The following is an 18,215-nucleotide window of genomic DNA, read 5'->3' on the forward strand; positions in this document are numbered from 1 at the left end:
ACATTACGCGCGATGACAGCACCTGCAAATACCCACGTGTACAATTTATTTGGCTAACGTGAAGGGAAGGCTACAGACTGATCATGGCTCACTTGTTTCCCAGCGCATGTCTCTGCTTTGTCATTGACTGGAATTTGAACTTTTGGCAGGAAAACTACAATATTAACTCTACACTACTAAACCTTCGTAAAATTTACGATTGCTGTTGGCACCAATTCGCGGTTCCTGCCATTCTAGTATTATAAGAATATGGATTCAAATGAGAAATTTTGTACTTATTTTGTATATGATATACTATTAGAGACCTTGTAACAGCAATTAACTGGGGTATAAACTGTAAATTATGACCTACTTTGAATAAAATATGGAGGAGTAAAACTTACGATTGTTTAGAAAATACGGAACAATTTTCGCCCTTTAGGGTTCTATGGTTAAGGAGAGATCTTTACAGCACACACACTGTCAGAAAATGCCACCTTTGTACTCCCACAAACACATTTTCTATTTGCCACTACTGTGTGTCTTACTATTATTTTAATTATAAATATATTTATTTATTTGTTGCAAATTTAAACACCTGTTACCTGATGTTTTAAAACAGGTCGTATATCTTACAGTTTTCGTTGTCACCTTGTTTGTAGTTTTTACCTTGTTTTGTTTTTATTCGCAATATTTGACAGTGGATAACACCATTCTTAAAATAACAATCATTTCAGGATGAAATATAAATAAAATGTTGTTGTTTTAAGAAGAATGTAAAAAGATTATGGATAGAGGAGATATTTGTTAGTGCCATCACTTATTGTGACTGGCGGTGAATACTTCGGAATCCTTGTACAACGTTTGGTCCATTCTTGGCTAGATCGCCAGCACCTCACACTATATTTACTCTAATATTCGCTATCCTTAGCTGTTGTTTGACTGGTATGTACAATTTGTCAGTGTATTTTGGTCACTTTATGTCTGATTCATAATTCTAGGCGTCTTATTTACTGTTGCATCTCGCCTGCTCCTCCTCCTCCTACTGCTATTCCTCTTCACTCACTATTTCGCTGTCATGGTGGGTGTCCCTGTCTACCCTCTGTAGACTGTCATTTTGCATGTAGGCAAGTCTATTATGTCGTGTCCGCAGGTGGTATTCATGTGTTGTTTTGAAATACTGTCTGCATTCAGCTGTGTTGATCGTTCTTCGTCTCTTAATCCTGTGTATAAATGTACTATACGTCTCTTTCTGGGTAGCCTATGGTTCACGTATTGCCCCCGCAGAAGAAGACAGTGTATTCTGGGGAACCTTCTTCCCCACACATACAGAAATATGTCCGTCTCACATTCACGTGGTTTAATTGAGTGGGATAAGGTACCATACCGCGCCTGGGATCGACGTGGTTCACTGTCAACAGCTCCGTTATGGCAGGGAGAAAGTCGTGCAGGCTACAGCCCTTATGACTTACATCCCACTCACCTTGCGATGTATCCAAAAGCCAGCTTTCTAGGTTATGTGCCGTCTGTATCGCAACACCAGTTATTGTGTGTATGTTATCTAGTCTCCCAACCTTCAACCAGTACCTTGCAGCTTTGTATTTGATCATGAAATCTATGGGGCATACTCCCAGCACCACACACAGTGCATTAACTCAGGTGGTGCCGAAGGCTTCAGATAGCCTAAGCAGGACAGTTCTCTGCCCTCGTCTGAGAGATGCTTTGTTGGTGACCATGTTCAGTCTGTGCGTCCACATGCTAGCTGCGAATCTGAGAACTGTATCGAAGTGGTAAGTTCGTTTGATTGATAGAGGTAGTTAGTGCTGTTTTGAGTTGGCCTCACCAGTTTCCGTAGTATATTTTCTGCTTTGTCTGTTATTTGCTTTATGTGTACGTGGAAACCCAATTTGTCATCTGTTTGTATCCTAAGATGGGGTGTAACATATGCTCATTTGAAGTTTGTGCCCCCCCCCCCCCCATTTCAACTGAATGTTTCCTTTAGAGTGATACTTTCAGTAATGAGTATGTTGTTTTGTTTTCGGCCAAGCTGAGTTCGCTGTTGTGACACCATTGTGTAATTTTTTGTAGTATTCCACTGGCCTTCTCCTCTGCCTGGACTTTGCAGTGACTACAACTAATAGATCATCTGTGTAGACGACAATTCCGTCTACCACCTCCATCTTGAAGTAGTAGGAGGGGTTCGACTGGTATGTCCCAGAAGATGGGGTCACAGATAGACTATTGAGGATATTTTTTGGTAATTCTTTTAACTGCTTTCAGGCTGTCGATCAGCCCTCCTACTCGGTCTTTACAGTAGTATGGGAAACTGTTGTATGGTAATTGATAATTGCGGTACCTCCAGATGTCTTAACCTCTGAAACATTGCGGGCTACCAGAGGTTATCGAATGCACCGGCAGAGTCAATCGTTATTGCCATGGTGTATTTCTGTGTTGTAGTATTAACTATGCGAAGGACCATGGCATCGTCCTGCGGGCTCTGAAGCCGAATAGGTGTTGGCTGATGCCTCCGAGAGCTCTGTGGGTCTACGGGCGCTCACAAAGTAGCTTCTCCTGAATCTATGCTAGGATTTTTATTAGACAAATTGTCCTGTAAATCTGTGGATCTGAAGGATCTCTAACTGCTGATTTCTTAGTAATGACTGCTGTGGATATTTTCCATACTATAGATGCTCTGCCCAGCCGTAAGGAATCGTCCAGTAACGTTGTTAAGAACGGTGTGATCTGAGGTGCTAGTTTTCTCATTCTTTCCGAGTGGATATCTTTGAGCTCTTCTTTCGCAAAAGGACGGGTGACAGTTGCAGTGTTATATGCTGTGTGTAGGTCTTCACTTAGTGTTGTGTGATACTGTGTGTCTGTATCGATGATGTCGTCAGGGAGCAGTTTATACGGCAAAAGCTCTGCTGTATTCCAGCATCCCTTCGTCATTATACCGACATCCTGGCTTAGCAATCCCAGAACTAGTGGGGTTTTTATCTTCTCTGTCAGTATTTTGTACGGTTCCACAGATATATATGTTGCTCAGTCTGTTTTGTTACAAATCTTTCCCAGTGTTGTTTGCGCGTCGCGTCTTGTAGAGGGTCTGTCTATGTAAGTCTTATGTACGGCTATATGCTTCAAGTCTTAAGCGCCTGTCTCTATCTACAAGGGTTGGAACTTAATTAGTGGCAACTATTTGTTCACAACCGATAAAAAAGAGTTACATGTTTGCACCTGTTACTGTCCTTCAGAGTAGTCACCAGCGTTGTGTAGAACCCGCTGCCAGCGATGCTGAAGGGGTAGTATACCGTTAGCACAGCCTGTTCTGTTGATGGTGCGAATGGAGCGGTCTGCTGCCTGTCGAATCTCTGGAACGTTTCTGAAGCGAATGCCACGAAGGGGTTCTTTCACTTTCAGAATCAAATCAAAGTCACAAGGACTTAAGTCCGGGGAGTATTGTGGATGGTACAGTACCCCCCCAACCCCATCGATCGAACAGAGCAGCCACAGCTTGCGCTGTATGTGCCCGCACAATGTCGTGCAAAATGATGGGTGGGTTGCGCAGAAAGGGTAGCCGCTTCTTTCGCAAAGCTGGTTTCAGGTCATGCTCCAAAACCGAACAGTAATACTGTGCACTAATGGTCTGCCGTGGAGGAACGTAATGCGTTACGATAACACCATCACAGGCGTAAACGAGAATTACCATAACTTTAGACCGCTCCATTCGCACCATCTACAGAACAGACTCTGCTAACGGTATACTGCGCCTTCCACATCACTGGCAACAGGTTCTACACAACGCTGGTGACTACTTTGAAGGACAGTAACAGGTACAAACATGTAACTCTTTTCTACCGGTTGTGAATAAATAGTTACTACTTTTTAAATTCCAACCCTCCTAGTAATGTCCTTTGGTATGAATCTCGTTTCCCTCTGGCATCTTATTTGAGTGTTGTGAGCTCATTGATTCATGGTACTGGCGGGCGTTTTGTGTTCTCTGCTGTCGATATTGATGTGATTTGTGGATGTTGTATTATCTGTGTTGGTCTGTGTGCTCTGGAAACGATAGCTCCATTGATCTTTTCTAGATCGTGTTATTGGATAATTTCCGTTCATTTGTTCGCCTCCTTTGTGGAACAATAAGAGACTGGAGTGTGTTTTGGTAGTTGTGTTCTGAGTGTGTGTTTGTATGTCTGTTATGACACTATGGTCACTACTGATTAAATTATTGGATACAGTCCAGTGTGTTAGGTATGACATTGCGTCATTATTTGCTAGCGTTAAAGTCGATATTACTGCTCGTACCATCGAACCCTGCGTATGTTGGTACAGGTCCCTCTGTGTTCATTATACAGGGTGGTCCATTGATCGGGACCGGGCCAAATATCTCACGAAATAAGCGTCAAACGAAAAAACTACAAAGAACGAAACTTGTCTAGCTTGAAGGGGGAAACCAGATGGCGCTATGGTTGGCCCGCTAGATGGCGCTGCCATAGGTCAAACGGATATCACCTGCATTTTTTAAAATAGGAACCCCCATTTTTTATTACATATTCGTGTAGTACGTAAAGAAATATGATGTTTTAGTTGGACCACATACGGCTCACAATTTTAGGCGAACAGTTGGTAACAGGTAGGTTTTTAAATTAAAATACGGAACGTAGGTACGTCTGAACATTTTATTTCGGTAGTTCCAATGTGATACATGTACCTTTGTGAACTTATCACTTCTGAGAACGCATGCTGTTACAGCGTGATTACCTGTAAATACCACATTAATGCAATAAATTGTTTAATTCATAAATTTAGGGCGAATTATAGTATTTGAGAGTTGTAGCATCGCGTTTTAGTACCTGAATAGTGTAAACTCGCGTAGTCGTCTGTCTTCTGTTTTTGTTTTGAACGGCCAGTGTCGGTTGGTCACAGCCAGTGTGCTCCCAGCCGCCGTTGCATAAGCAGCTGCCAGCAGCAAGTCGTATTCTCTTAGCTCACTTATCTATTACATAGTTTAATTCTTGATTTCTTTGCGTGTTTTTGGGTACTTGCATTGCTTAATTCATAAATTTCTGCCGTATTATAGTATTTGAGAGTTGTAGCATCGCGTTTTAGTACCTGAATAGTGAAAATCGCGTAGTCGCCTTCTGCCGCCGAGCAGTGTGTCAGCAGTGCGCAAGTAGCAGCATTACTGCATTTATGAGGCAATCTTGTATTTTAATAACCGTTTAAATTTTGTGTCGAATTGTTTGTGCTCTCTGTAGATTAGTTCAGACGTTCCTTGCACAACAGTTTTTAGCATGGATAGGGACTGCGACTGCTGTGTTCGGACGCGGGCTGAGTTGGCATCCCTGCGCTCCCAGCTTCAGGCAGTGTTGGCTTCGGTCAAACAGCTTGAGGCTGTTGCCAATGGGCATCACTGTGGGGGTCCGGATGGGGGTTTGTCAGGGACGGTCAGCTCGTCCCACGCATCCCCCGATTGGACTACGGCTGTGGCTGCCCGGGATACTGCCCATACTGAGGCTGACCCCTCCCCTGTGGTAGAGTGGGAGGTCGTCTCGAGGTGTGGCAGGGGGCGAAAGACATTCCAAAGGGCTGAACGGAAGGCCTCTCCAGTCTGTCTGACGAACCGGTTTCAGGCTCTGTCTCCAGCTGATACTGATCTTCGGTCGGACATGGCTGCTTGTCCTGTTCCAGAGGTTGCCCCTCAGTCTGCAAGATCCAGGCGGTCGCAGAGGGTGGGCTTAATGGTAGTTGGGAGCTCCAACGTCAGGCGTGTAATGGGGCCCCTTAGGGATATGGCAGCAAGAGAGGGGAAGAAAACCAAAGTGCACTCCGTGTGCATACCGGGGGGAGTCATTCCAGATGTGGAAAGGGTCCTTCTGGATGCCATGAAGGGTACAGGGTGCACCCATCTGCAGGTGGTCGCTCATGTCGGCACCAATGATGTGTGTCGCTGTGGATCGGAGGAAATCCTCTTTGGCTTCCGGTGGCTATCTGATTTGGTGAAGACTGCCAGTCTCGCTAGCGGGATGAAAGCAGAGCACACCATCTGCAGCAGCGTCGACAGGACTGACTGCGGACCTTTCGTACAGAGCAGAGTGGAGGGTCTGAATCAGAGGCTGAGACAGTTCTGCGACCGTGTGCGCTGCAGATTCCTCGACTTGCGCCACAGGGTGGTGGGGTTTCGGGTTCTGCTGGATAGGTCAGGAGTCCACTACACACAGCAGGCGCCTACACGGGCAACAGGGGTTGTGTCACGTGGACTGGGCGGTTTTTTAGGTTAGATGGCCCCGGGCAAGTACAGAAAGGGCAACAGCCTCAAAGGGTGCGAGGCAGAGTCAGGACATGCGGGGACCAAGCAGCAATCGGTATTGCAATTGTAAACTGCCGAAGCTGCATTGGTAAAGTACCGGAACTTCAAGCGCTGATAGAAAGTACCGAAGCTGAAATCGTTATAGGTAGCATTCTGCTCAAATTTTTACAAAGGGACAGACGGTGTTTAGAAAGGATAGATTGCTTGCAACCGGTGGTGCGTGTTTGTCGCTGTTAGTAGTAGTTTATCCTGCAGCGAAATAGAAGTGGATAGTTCCTGTGAATTATTATGGGTGGAGGTTATACTCAACAACCGAGCTAGGTTAATAATTGGCTCCTTTTACCGACCTCCCGACTCAGCAGCATTAGTGGCAGAACAACTGAGAGAAAATCTGGAATACATTTCACATAAATTTTCTCAGCATGTTATAGTCTTAGATGGAGATTTCAATTTACCAGATATAGACTGGGACACTCAGATGATTAGGACGGGTGGTAGGGGCAGAGCATTGAGTGACATTACACTGAGTGCACTAACCGAAAATTACCTCCAGCAATTAAACAGAGAACCGACTCGTGGAGATAACATCTTGGACCTACTGATAACAAACAGACCCGAACTTTTCGACTCTGTAAGCGCAGAACAGGGAATGGTTCAAATGGCTCTGAGCACTATGGGACTCAACTGCTGTGGTCATAAGTCCCCTAGAACTTAGAACTACTTAAACCTAACTAACCTAAGGACAGCACACAACACCCAGCCATCACGAGGCAGAGAAAATCCCTGACCCCGCCGGGAATCGAACCCGGGAACCCGGGCGTGGGAAGCGAGAACGCTACCGCACGACCACGAGATGCGGGCAGAACAGGGAATCAGTGATCATAAGGCTGTTGCAGCATCCCTGAATATGGAAGTAAATAGGGATATAAAAAAGGGAGGAAGGTTTATCTGTTTACCAAGAGTAATAGAAGGCAGATTTCAGACTACCTAACAGATCAAAACAAAAAATTTTGTTCCGACACTGACAAAGTTCAAGGCAATCGTAAAATGCGTTTTAGACAGGTACGTGTCGAGTAAAACTGTGAGGGACAGGAAAAACCCACCGTGGTTTAACAACAAAGTTAGGAAACTACTGCGAAAGCAAAGAGAGCTTCACTGCAAGTTTAAACGCAGCCAAAACCTCTCAGTCAAACAGAAGCTAAACGATGTCAAAGTTAGCGTAAGGAGGGCTATGCGTGAAGCATTCAGTGAATTCTAAAGTAAAATTCTATGTACCGACTTGACAGAAAATCCTAGGAAGTTCTGGTCTTACGTTAAATCAGTAAGTGACTCGAAACAGCATATCCAGACACTCCGGGAAGATGATGGCATTGAAACAGAGGATGACACGCGTACTGCTGAAATACTAAACAACTTTTTCCAAAGCTGTTTCACAGAGGAAGATCGCACTGCATTTCCTTCTCTAAATCCTCGCACAAACGAATAATGGCTGACATCGAAATAAGTGTCCAAGGAATAGAAAAGCAGCTGGAATCACTCAACAGAGGAAAGTCCACTGGACCTGACGGGATACCAATTCGATTGTACACAGAGTACGCGGAAGAACTTGCCCCCCTTCTAACAGCCGTGTACCGCAAGTCTCTAGAGTAAAGGAAGGTTCCAAATGATTGGAAAAGAGCACAGGTAGTCCCAGTCTTCAAGAAGGGTCGTCGAGCAGATGCGCAAAACTATAGTCCTATATCTCTGACATCGATCTGTTGTAGAATTTTAAAGCATGTTATTTGCTCGCGTATCATGTCGTTTCGGGAAACCGAGAATCTACTCTGTAGGAATCAACATGGATTCCGGATCAGCGATCGTGTGAGATCCAACTCGCTTTATTTGTTCATGAGACCCAGAAAATATTAGATACAGGCTCCCAGGTAGATGCCATTTCCCTTGACTTCCGGAAGGCGTTCGATACAGTTCCGCACTGTCGCCTGATAATCAAAGTAAGAGCCTACGGAATATCAGACCAGCTGTGTGGCTGGATTGAAAAGTTTTTAGCAAACAGAACACAGCACGTTGTTCTCAATGGAGAGACGTCTACAGACGTTAAAGTAACCTCTGGCGTGCCACAGGGGAGTGTTATGGGACCATTGCTCTTCACAATATATATTATTGACCTAGTAGATAGTGTCTGAAGTTCTATGCGGCTTTTCACGGATGATGCAGTAGTATGCAGAGAAATTGCAGCATTAGAAAATTGCAGCGAAATGCAGGAAGATCTGCAGCGGATAGGCACTTGGCGCAGGGAGTGGCAACTGACCCTTAACATGTAATGTATTGCGAATATATAGAAAGAAGGATCATTTACTGTATGATTATATGATAGCGGAACAAACACTGGTAGCAGTTACTTCTGCAAAATATCTGGGAGTATGCGTACGGAACGATTTGAAGTGGAAATGATCGTATAAAATTAATTGTTGGTAAGGCTAGTGCCAGTTTGAGATTCATTGGGAGAGTCCTTAGAAAATGTAGTCCATCAACAAAGGAGGTGGCTTACAAAACACTCGTTTGACGTATACTTGAGTATTGCTCGTCAGTGTGCGATCCGTACCGGGTCTGATTGACAGAGGGGTTAGCCGGCCGTTGTGGCCGAACGGTTCTAGGCGCTTCAGTCTGGAACCGCGTGACCACTACGGTCGCAGGGTAGGACCCTGCCTCGGGCATGGATGTGTGTGATGTCCTTAGGTTAGTTAGGTTTAAGTAGTTCTAAGTTCTAGGGGACTGATGACCACAGATGTTAAGTCCCATAGTGCTCAGAGTCATTTGACAGAGGAGTTAGAAAAGATCCAAAGAAGAGCGGCGCGTTTCGTCACAGGGTTATTTGGTAAGCATGATAGCGTTACAGAGATGTTTAGCAAACTCAAGTGGCAGACTCTGCAAGAGAGGCGCTCTGCATCGCGGTGTAACTTGCTGTCCAGGTTTAGAGACGGTGCGGTTCTGGATGAGGTATCGAATATATTGCTTCCCCCAACTTATACCTCCAGAGGAGATCACGAATGTAAAATTAGATAGATTCGAGCTCGCACAGAGGCTTTCCAGCAGTCTTTCTTCCCGCGAAGCATACGCAACTGGAACAGGAAAGGGAAGTCATGACAGTGGCACGTAAAGTGCCCTCTGCCACATACCGTTGGGTGGCTTCCGGAGTATAAATGTGGATGTAGATGTAGACACTTTAGTGAGGTAGAAGAATAAGAATTGATGTTAGATGAGTTTTGCATGCACCTGCAGAGAGAAAATGAGTTTTCTATAAGAAAATATTTTAATTTGATTAAAAAAATGCTTTTATTACTGACGGACATCTGTTCTTGAAACAACCTATAGAAAATATCTGCTGTCGTTTGATGAACATATTTCGGTACGATTGACTATAACATGCTCCCTTCTGTAAAACTTTTCTTCTCAGTCTGTTTGTTTGTTTGCTAAATGACTGCTGTGTGAGTCTCTCATATTGATACCAAGTATCACCCAGACGTAGTGCAACTAAACAAAAAAAAATTTGCTCGGAAACAATGACTCCATCTGCCACCATGAAATGAAAAGAAGCATTTTAATAAAATTTTAACTTATGGGAGATGATGAAAACGGAGAGTATTCTGATGGTAGGAATACCTGTTTCCACATGCTGCTGAAGATCATGAAAGAATGGCATCAATGAGAGCTAACTTCAGCTGCTGGTCTGTAACGAGCTGAAACTGTCTGTGCCACTGGAAATCGAACTAGGCTATCAGTCTCTTTCACTAAGTATGTTTTTTTTCCATTGACGTCACCTCACTGCCTCCATTAGCTTCTATTTATTGTTTCCATACATGCAGATTACTTCACACTATAGTTTCAGTAGCGTCTGTGTAATGGGCGAAGTGCGTGGTCTGATTTAACCACAGTCTCTCATGATTGCTACTTTGTCATTCGTGAGGTATCGTCTACTGTCTCAATGCGAAGAAAACTGAAGCCAGTCGACATGTTTGTGTACCAGAGTCCCTAATTAGAAGACAAAATAATATGTTGCACGGTATCAATACAGCATTTGTGCAGCCAGCAAAAAAGGAATCTAATTCCTCGTATATCCGTTGGTCACTGCAAATATGTGTCCATTGCATGTGAACAATCCTACGAATTATGTGAAAGTGAATGTACTCATTCTGCAGAAGAGAGTACATCAAAACCGGATCCGCAACAGGGAAATCGGGATACTCTGTTCTCGCTTCATAAATTTCGCATGCAATGCGAAACGGTACATGGGATATCGGAGAATGTCAGGACGCGCGTCAGGATACGACAAACGTGTCACACAGGTGGGATTATCTATCACGGAGCGCCATCATTGGCGGGTCTTTACGGTTGATGGACGTTCACAGTGCGTAACGTAATCCGCCAGATACACGTTTCATCCCTTTGACACACTGCAGCCAACTGACGATTATCACTTGCTTCTCGGCTGTTCGACGGCTGATACAGTTACCGCCTAATCTGGACTGAAAAGAATCGAAAGTTTTAGTGCAGGCGGTTAAACCATGAATCGTGCGTAAGAATGTGACAATAAATGAGGAGTCCCAGGTGCCAGTTTTTTCACAATAGCGTTTTCAGCGCTACTGCGTTCTGAGCCCTCTGCTGTATGTCCGTAGACTTACACCAAGTGCCAGTAATGAAGAAATGTTCCAAACATTCATTGCCAGATGCCACATAGTCTTTCTGCCAACCAGTGCTCCCCTCTCCAGTTACAAGCGCTATGCCTCAGGCTCTCTTAAAAAAATGGTTCAAATGGCTCTGAGCACTATGAGACTCAACTGCTGAGGTCATTAGTCCCCTAGAACTTAGAACTAGTTAAACCTAACTAACCTAAGGACATCACAAACATCCATGCCCGAGGCAGGATTCGAACCAGCGACCGTAGCGGTCTTGCGGTTCCAGACTGCAGCGCCTTTAACCGCACGGCCACTTCGGCCGGCTCAGGCTCTCTTCCATCTACCCTTGGACAGTTTGAAGGGATAACACGCAAGTGTTACGTGAGTAGGCACAGCTTTTTAAGCTGCGACGGTGATTTTGCAACTGTAGAGAAACGAAGAGAGCTACGCAGTGGCTTTGTTTCGCAGGATTAACACCATACAGTTGAGTCAGCTAAAGCTATGTGCCTATTCCACGTAAGTCCACCTCCATGATTTTAAGGATGGTGCTGAAACATTGTTATCAATGCAAACGTACAAGATCTCCAAATGCAGTGTAATCGAAATGTCTTGTGAACACTCATCCTAAATTGCTATTAAAATTCTTTACTCAGAAACAAAGGAATGACAAAATGATAATGTATTCAAAAGAGGAAAGATCATGATTAATGTATGCCACACCGTACTTCACCCTAAAGATCAGTCCTATTTATAAGTAGCAAAACGGAAAGACCTGTTGACGATGTCGCCATTTTATCTTCAACAGCAGAAGAAGTTTTACAGTATACTCTGTAACAACTAATCCCAAGCATGGAGTTGTGCAAGAAACAGAAGTCAATGCTGTGACTTTCTTTCTTTCTGAATTTAGTTTCGTTACTGTTGAAAGGTGGCTACACTGAGCCACAGCGCCAAAGATCGCGCCAGAGAGTATTGTTCCGCCGCCTCCACTGGCAGTGATTATTGAGACGTAGCGGCAAGCAGTGCTTGCCGAGAAGTTGTGGTGGACACTGCTTGTCGTGAAGTCAGAGTGAGATGTGGTAGTGGAGAGTGTTGTTCCATGTTTTATGCAGTGGTTTGATGGGAGAGATAGCAGATGTTGTTCTAATGGAGATATTGTAATGGTCAGAGTGCATTTCGTCAATATATATGGAGGTAATAAACACTTTTTTCGTTTATTCTTTCAGCGTCCTGAATAATGTGTCATTACAGGTTCAGTCAACAAGGCAACTGGCGTGTGTTCTTGTATTAGAGTGTAATTCTGATTTTCTTGCGCAATTATAGTATTTCTAATTTTCTTTTATCACGTCAGTATAATTGGTATTTAAAAATTCTTGTCTTGTTGAAGAAGAACCGTGCCAGATGTGCGTTGAGTCATACTACCACATACAGAACAGCTACACTTGTGTTTGTTGTTTCGTAGGTTTTATAGTTGCTGGGGACTTAATTAATTAATTGTGCTAACAGAAATTTCCTTACATTCTTTGTTGTCATTCTAAGCAGTCAGATTGCGTACTAAAACTAGTCAGGGCCAGACGTTTACGAGACTTGCGTAATCGGACTTACAGCTACTAAAAATATTTGCATTTTTTATTATTTAAAATAAAGCCCCCATGCACTGTCTTGCACAGCCGGCCGGAGTGGCCAAGCGGTTCTAGGCGCTACAGTCTGGAACCACGCGACCACTACGGTCGTAGGTTCGAATCCTGCCTTGGGCATGGATGTGTGTGATGTCCTTAGGTTTAAGTAGTTGTAAGTTCTAGGGGATTGATGACCTCAGATGTTAAGTCCCATAGTGCTCAGAGCCATTTGAACCATTTTTTTGTCTTTCACAATTTCGAAAGGAAATGAGAAATAGTTTTTCCTGACTACAGTTCCACTAGCTAAAATATTACTACTATATTTCTCTACTTACATTACGATAGATAAAATAATGTAGTTTTATATTAATGGCGTATGAAAGAAAACCTTTGTTATTGGCACTTAGAACCTGTCAGTTTCCTGGTATGGAACTTAGACCGTTCTTAATAAATTATCTGATTTCTAATTTGTCACATTACTTTTACAGTGATGAGGTGAGCTGCATAATTTTGCACTATCGAACTATTTTCTCAGTATTTCGATACAGGTAAGTTATCTGCAGAAAAACATACATTGTTTTTTTGATTCTCCTGTCAAAGTTGACATTTGGCACTTAGATCGTTTTCGATTTCGACCCTTCAAATGATCAAACACGTTCATTTGCAGATATGTAGACAGAAAGGTTTCTTTCCAGTTCTTGGAAATACGGAAAAATAAATCAACGGTTTAGGATTCACCCATACACTACTTCATCTGTTAGAATGAATAAGAGAGGATTATCGAACGGCTTTAATGAAGCGCACGCGAATTGTCATACAGCTTTGCAACTGCCAGGATGTAACACATCTGTATGTTTAGAAAACGTTTTAAGAATTGTTCAGAGAGTGGAAATTTTATTGACGGGTATTTGTTTCTCCTGGTTTGACAATGTCTTCCGATTCATTTGTCCTACTTCAGCTCCATCCTGTTTGGTAGTTACTACACATTTTTCCTTCAATAATGTACTACTAGATTTTTGTGATCATCAAACGTACATGTTCTGTGATTAGGTACTTGCTATACAATCGGTATACCAAACGCCAATATAAATATATGGAGAGTCTCTGTTTTGTATTCCTATTTCTTCTGGCAATTCAACAGTTGCTATTTGCTCGTTATATGCGACAGTCATTCTACGAGAGAAGGCCAGTTTGATGTTATCAGGCACGTAATCCTCCCGCCACATGTGCCGCTGTGTTACGGGCCTTTCTGATCGTTGGCGACTGTATGACGCTAACAGTGATCACGGTCAGTTCATTTGCGTAATTTTAAAATGTGTGACAAAATTAACGGTCTTCTCATGTGTGTGTTTCTTAGAGTAATATTGTGTCTGAGTCCAAGGAAAGTACACACTAATGAAATATTCTGTATGCCGGCCGCGGTGGCCGTGCGATTCTAGACACTGCAGTCCGGAACCGCGTGACTGCTACGGTCGCAAAAAATGGTTCAAATGGCTCTGCGCACTATGCGACTTAACTTCTGAGGTCATCAGTCGCCTAGAACTTAGAACTAATTAAACCTAACTAAGGACATCACAAACATCCATGCCCGAGGCAGAATTCGAACCTGCGACCGTAGCGGTCGCCTAGAACCGCACGGCCACTCCGGCCGGCGGTACGGTCGCAGGTTCGAATCCTGCCTCGGGCATGGATGTGTGTGATGTCCTTAGGTTAGTTACGTTTAAGTAGTTCTAAGTTCTAGGGGACTGATGGCCTCAGATGTTGAGTCCCATAGTGCTCAGAGCCATTTGAACCATTTTATTCTGTATGAAGTTGTTAGTGATGATGCAGGCTATAGGAAAGTTTGTCGACTTTCTATTCACGAACAACAAAAACTGCTAATGAGTGCTGCAGTGACTCTTCATGTTCAGTACGACGAAGGATTGTGAGGAGGTTTAGAACCACACTGTTACTGGTGACGAGAAGGTTTCGCGTTCAAGTCCAGAAACAAAGCTCCGATCAATGGAATGGCACCATACTCGATTTCCAACAAAACCAGAAACAGAATCCAAGCAAATTATGACTACCAAAAACGATATGGGCACAGCATTTTGCGGTGGAAAAAACTTATGCCTAGGAGAGCGAATTGAAATACTATCGGACGCTATACCGAGTACGCCGCGCCGTCCAAAACGATAGGCGTGTATTGTCGCCATCCGCGTTGTGCGTCTTCATGATATCGGTCGTCCACATTTTTCTGCATGGACAAAGGATTTGATTTAGCTGTTCAAGTTCGAAGTTTTTGACCATCCGTCTTATAGATCGAACTTAGATCCCCTTTATGCCAAACAGAAGAATTTTTTGGGTGAAAAGCACTGTGGAAGTCACAATTAGCGGAGAGAGGGTGCTAGTTGTTGTTTCAACTAAGTGTGCAGAAGGCATCAGAAAGCTTGTGGAGTGCTACGACATATGTTTAAATCTGAATGGCGTCCACGTACAAAAATAGTTAAGATATTAAAATTTGTTCTAAATTAAGTTCTCTTTCGTATTTAGCTTTCTATCTTTTTAGTTGTACAGCCAACGGCATTGCTGCAGTGGAAACACCGGTTCCTGTCAGATCACTGAAGTTAAGCGCTGTCGGGCTTGGCTAAAACTTGGATGGGTGACCGACGGGTCTCCCGAGCGCTGTTGGCAAGCGTGGTGCAATCAGCCCTTGCGAGGCAAATTGACGAAATACTTCATAAAGATATTTTGACTAAAGTTTAGTCTTTATCACACCATTTATGTTTCAATGATATAGGTAACCTGTTTTGGTTATTTTTACATAACCATCATCAGACCCATGGCTCCCTTAGGATGGTAGGCGGAGCTCTCCTCAGCTGCTACGAAGATCAGTTGACTTCTTAGCAGCTGAGGAGAGCTCCGTCTACCATCCCAAGGGAGCCATGGGTCTGATGATGGTTATGTAAAAATAACCAAAACCGGTTACCTATATCATTGAAACATAAATGGTGTGATCAAGACTGAACTTTAGTCAAAATATAATAATCTATTGATCACTGTATTCCAAAAATGTTTACCAAAATTGTACTTCATAAAGAAGTAGCGACTGCGGTCACGAAAACTGACAACGGCTGGGAGAGCGGTTTGCTGACTGCTATCGTCTGAGGATGACACGGCTGCCGGTCAGTACTGCTGCGTCTTCCGAGACCTGTACGGACGGAGTTAGTTGTACACTTCAAGCAATAGAAACTCCACGTTGGAAAATCAGCAGTGTAAAGAAGAGATAGATTTCTACTTAATGTAAAGATGTCACGTTAACTTTGTAAGTGGGCTGCTTCTGATTAGTAGCGCTGTGTAGCGCTTTGCATCGGATCTCTGACTGCGCATTCTTTGTTAAGAGACCCTGTGGCTGGTTGGACTCGTTGTTGGAGGTTACTAGTCACTAGTGTTGGGCAGTGGGAAGTTGGTCTCCAGCAGTGATGGAAGTACTGTTGGGCAGTTGGAGGTGAACAGCCAGCAGTGCTGGATGTTAAATGTGAGAAGCTAGCATTGATGGAGGGTAGAGGTCTGAGGTGTTAGCGTAGGCTAACGATCTGTACATGTTCGACTTGGGGATTGAATATTATTCATGATATACACCTCTGTACTAGATGTCAATGACGATTTATACTCGTGTCTCAACTGGATCTCACATTATTAAGGTAAAAAAATACATTATTTGGTTTGCAACAAAATCATTCTTTTGCTAACCACATGCCTATTAGCAATTAGTGCCTTTAGTAGTTAGAATGTTTTATTTAGCTGTCAGTGTCGACGCTCGCTGTATTGCAGTAGCTCGTGTAATGAAGATTTTTGTGAGGTAAGTGCTTAATGAAAGGTACAGGTTATTGTTAAGATTTCTTTTTGGTCAGGGCCATTCTTTTGAATTAATTATATCTTTTTCTTGTTTTTTTTTCTAGCTGTCAGATTGCGTTGCAGTAATTTAAGTAAGCCACACACATTTAAATAAGGAAGTTTCAAGTTGCAGGCAGGGCATCTAAAAGAACTGTAAGTAGGCTGTTTAGGTTTTCTTATTGGTAACGCCACGTAGCGCTCTGTATGAAAATCACAGTCTGTGGCTAGTTTGCATTGTTGTCTGCCATTGTAATGTTGGGCAGCTGGATGTTAACAGCGCATAGCGTTGGGCAGTTGGAGGTGAGCCGCCAGCAGTGGTGGATGTGGGGATAGAAATGGCGGAATTTTGAAATTTGTAAGACTGGATGTCATGAACTGCTATATATATTATGACTTTTGACGACTATTAAGGTAAATACATTGTTTGTTCTCTATTAAAATCTTTCATTTGCTAACTATGCCTATCAGTAGTTAGTGCCTTCCGTAGTTTGAATCTTTTATTTAGCTGTCAGTAGTGGCGCTCGCTGTATTGCTGTAGCTTGAGTAACGAAGATTTTTGTGAGGTAAGTGATTTGTGAAAGGTATAGGTTAATGTTAGTCAGGGACATTCTTTTGTAGGGATTTTTGAAAGTCAGATTGCGTTGCGCTAATTAAACATTAGCTTTTGGCCAAAGCCTTCGTCACAAAACACACAGACACACACACACACACACACACACACACACACACACACACACACACACACACACACACACACAACACACACAGTTTCATCCACTGAAGCAATCACACCTCACGCGCACATGAACGCATGGAGGTCATATGTCTGTGATGTGTGCTTGCTTGTGTAAACGAATGCGTGTTCGATTCTTTTTCTGACGATGGCTGTGGTCGAAAGCTAACGTGTAAGTGTCTTTTGGCTGTAGCTATCTGTAGCGTCACGTATCATTTTCACGGTAAGTAGCAATCTGTCTTTTCCTTATACAGTTATACACTTCATCACTTAAGCTCCAATTTCAGTTTTTTGGAAGGCATATTTAATTAATAATGATTTCAAGTAATTTACATATTTAATTAGTACGGCTGTACACCGTCCAGCTGCCTTAATGTGACAATCTTTCAAAAGCCTGAATAACCACATTTTACTGCGCGAATCTCTGCAAAACGTGCAGGCAGATAGTCAGTGAACTTCTGTAAGGTATCGACAGAGATCTGGGGCCATGCCGGCTCCAATGCCGTGCCAGCTGCGCAAGGTTTCTCGGTTGAGTGACAATGGCGCGAACAGCCCCACGAGGCGGTCCTACACATTCCATTAGGCTTAAATCCGGGCAGTTTGGTGGCCAGTGGAGTACGATAAACTTTTCGTGGTGCTCTTCGAACCACGTACTTAAACTGTGTGTTTTGAGACGCGTCGCACTGTCTTCCTTACAGACGCCGTCTACATTTAGTAGTGTACATGGTCTCCAAGGATAGGCGCTTACTTTTGTTGATCTACTATGCCTTGCAGAATGACGAAATCTCTCAGGGAAGGCCCCGAAAGCATTCCACAGACTATAACTCTCCATTCTGTGGGCTGTACCCTTCCGGCGATTATTGCAGGATTTTTGCTTTCTGTCTAATGGAGCATTAAACGTGATTCATCTGAAAAGGCCACCAGTCCCAATTGCGGTATTCGCGAGCAACAGTTACCGATAACAGCATTCAGCATGGGTACATGCACCAGGCACGTGCTTCGGAGGCCCATACACAGCAACGGTCGCTGAA

The sequence above is a fragment of the Schistocerca cancellata genome, chromosome 5 (genome assembly GCF_023864275.1).
Source record: "Schistocerca cancellata isolate TAMUIC-IGC-003103 chromosome 5, iqSchCanc2.1, whole genome shotgun sequence".
Classification (NCBI taxonomy): domain Eukaryota; kingdom Metazoa; phylum Arthropoda; class Insecta; order Orthoptera; family Acrididae; genus Schistocerca; species Schistocerca cancellata.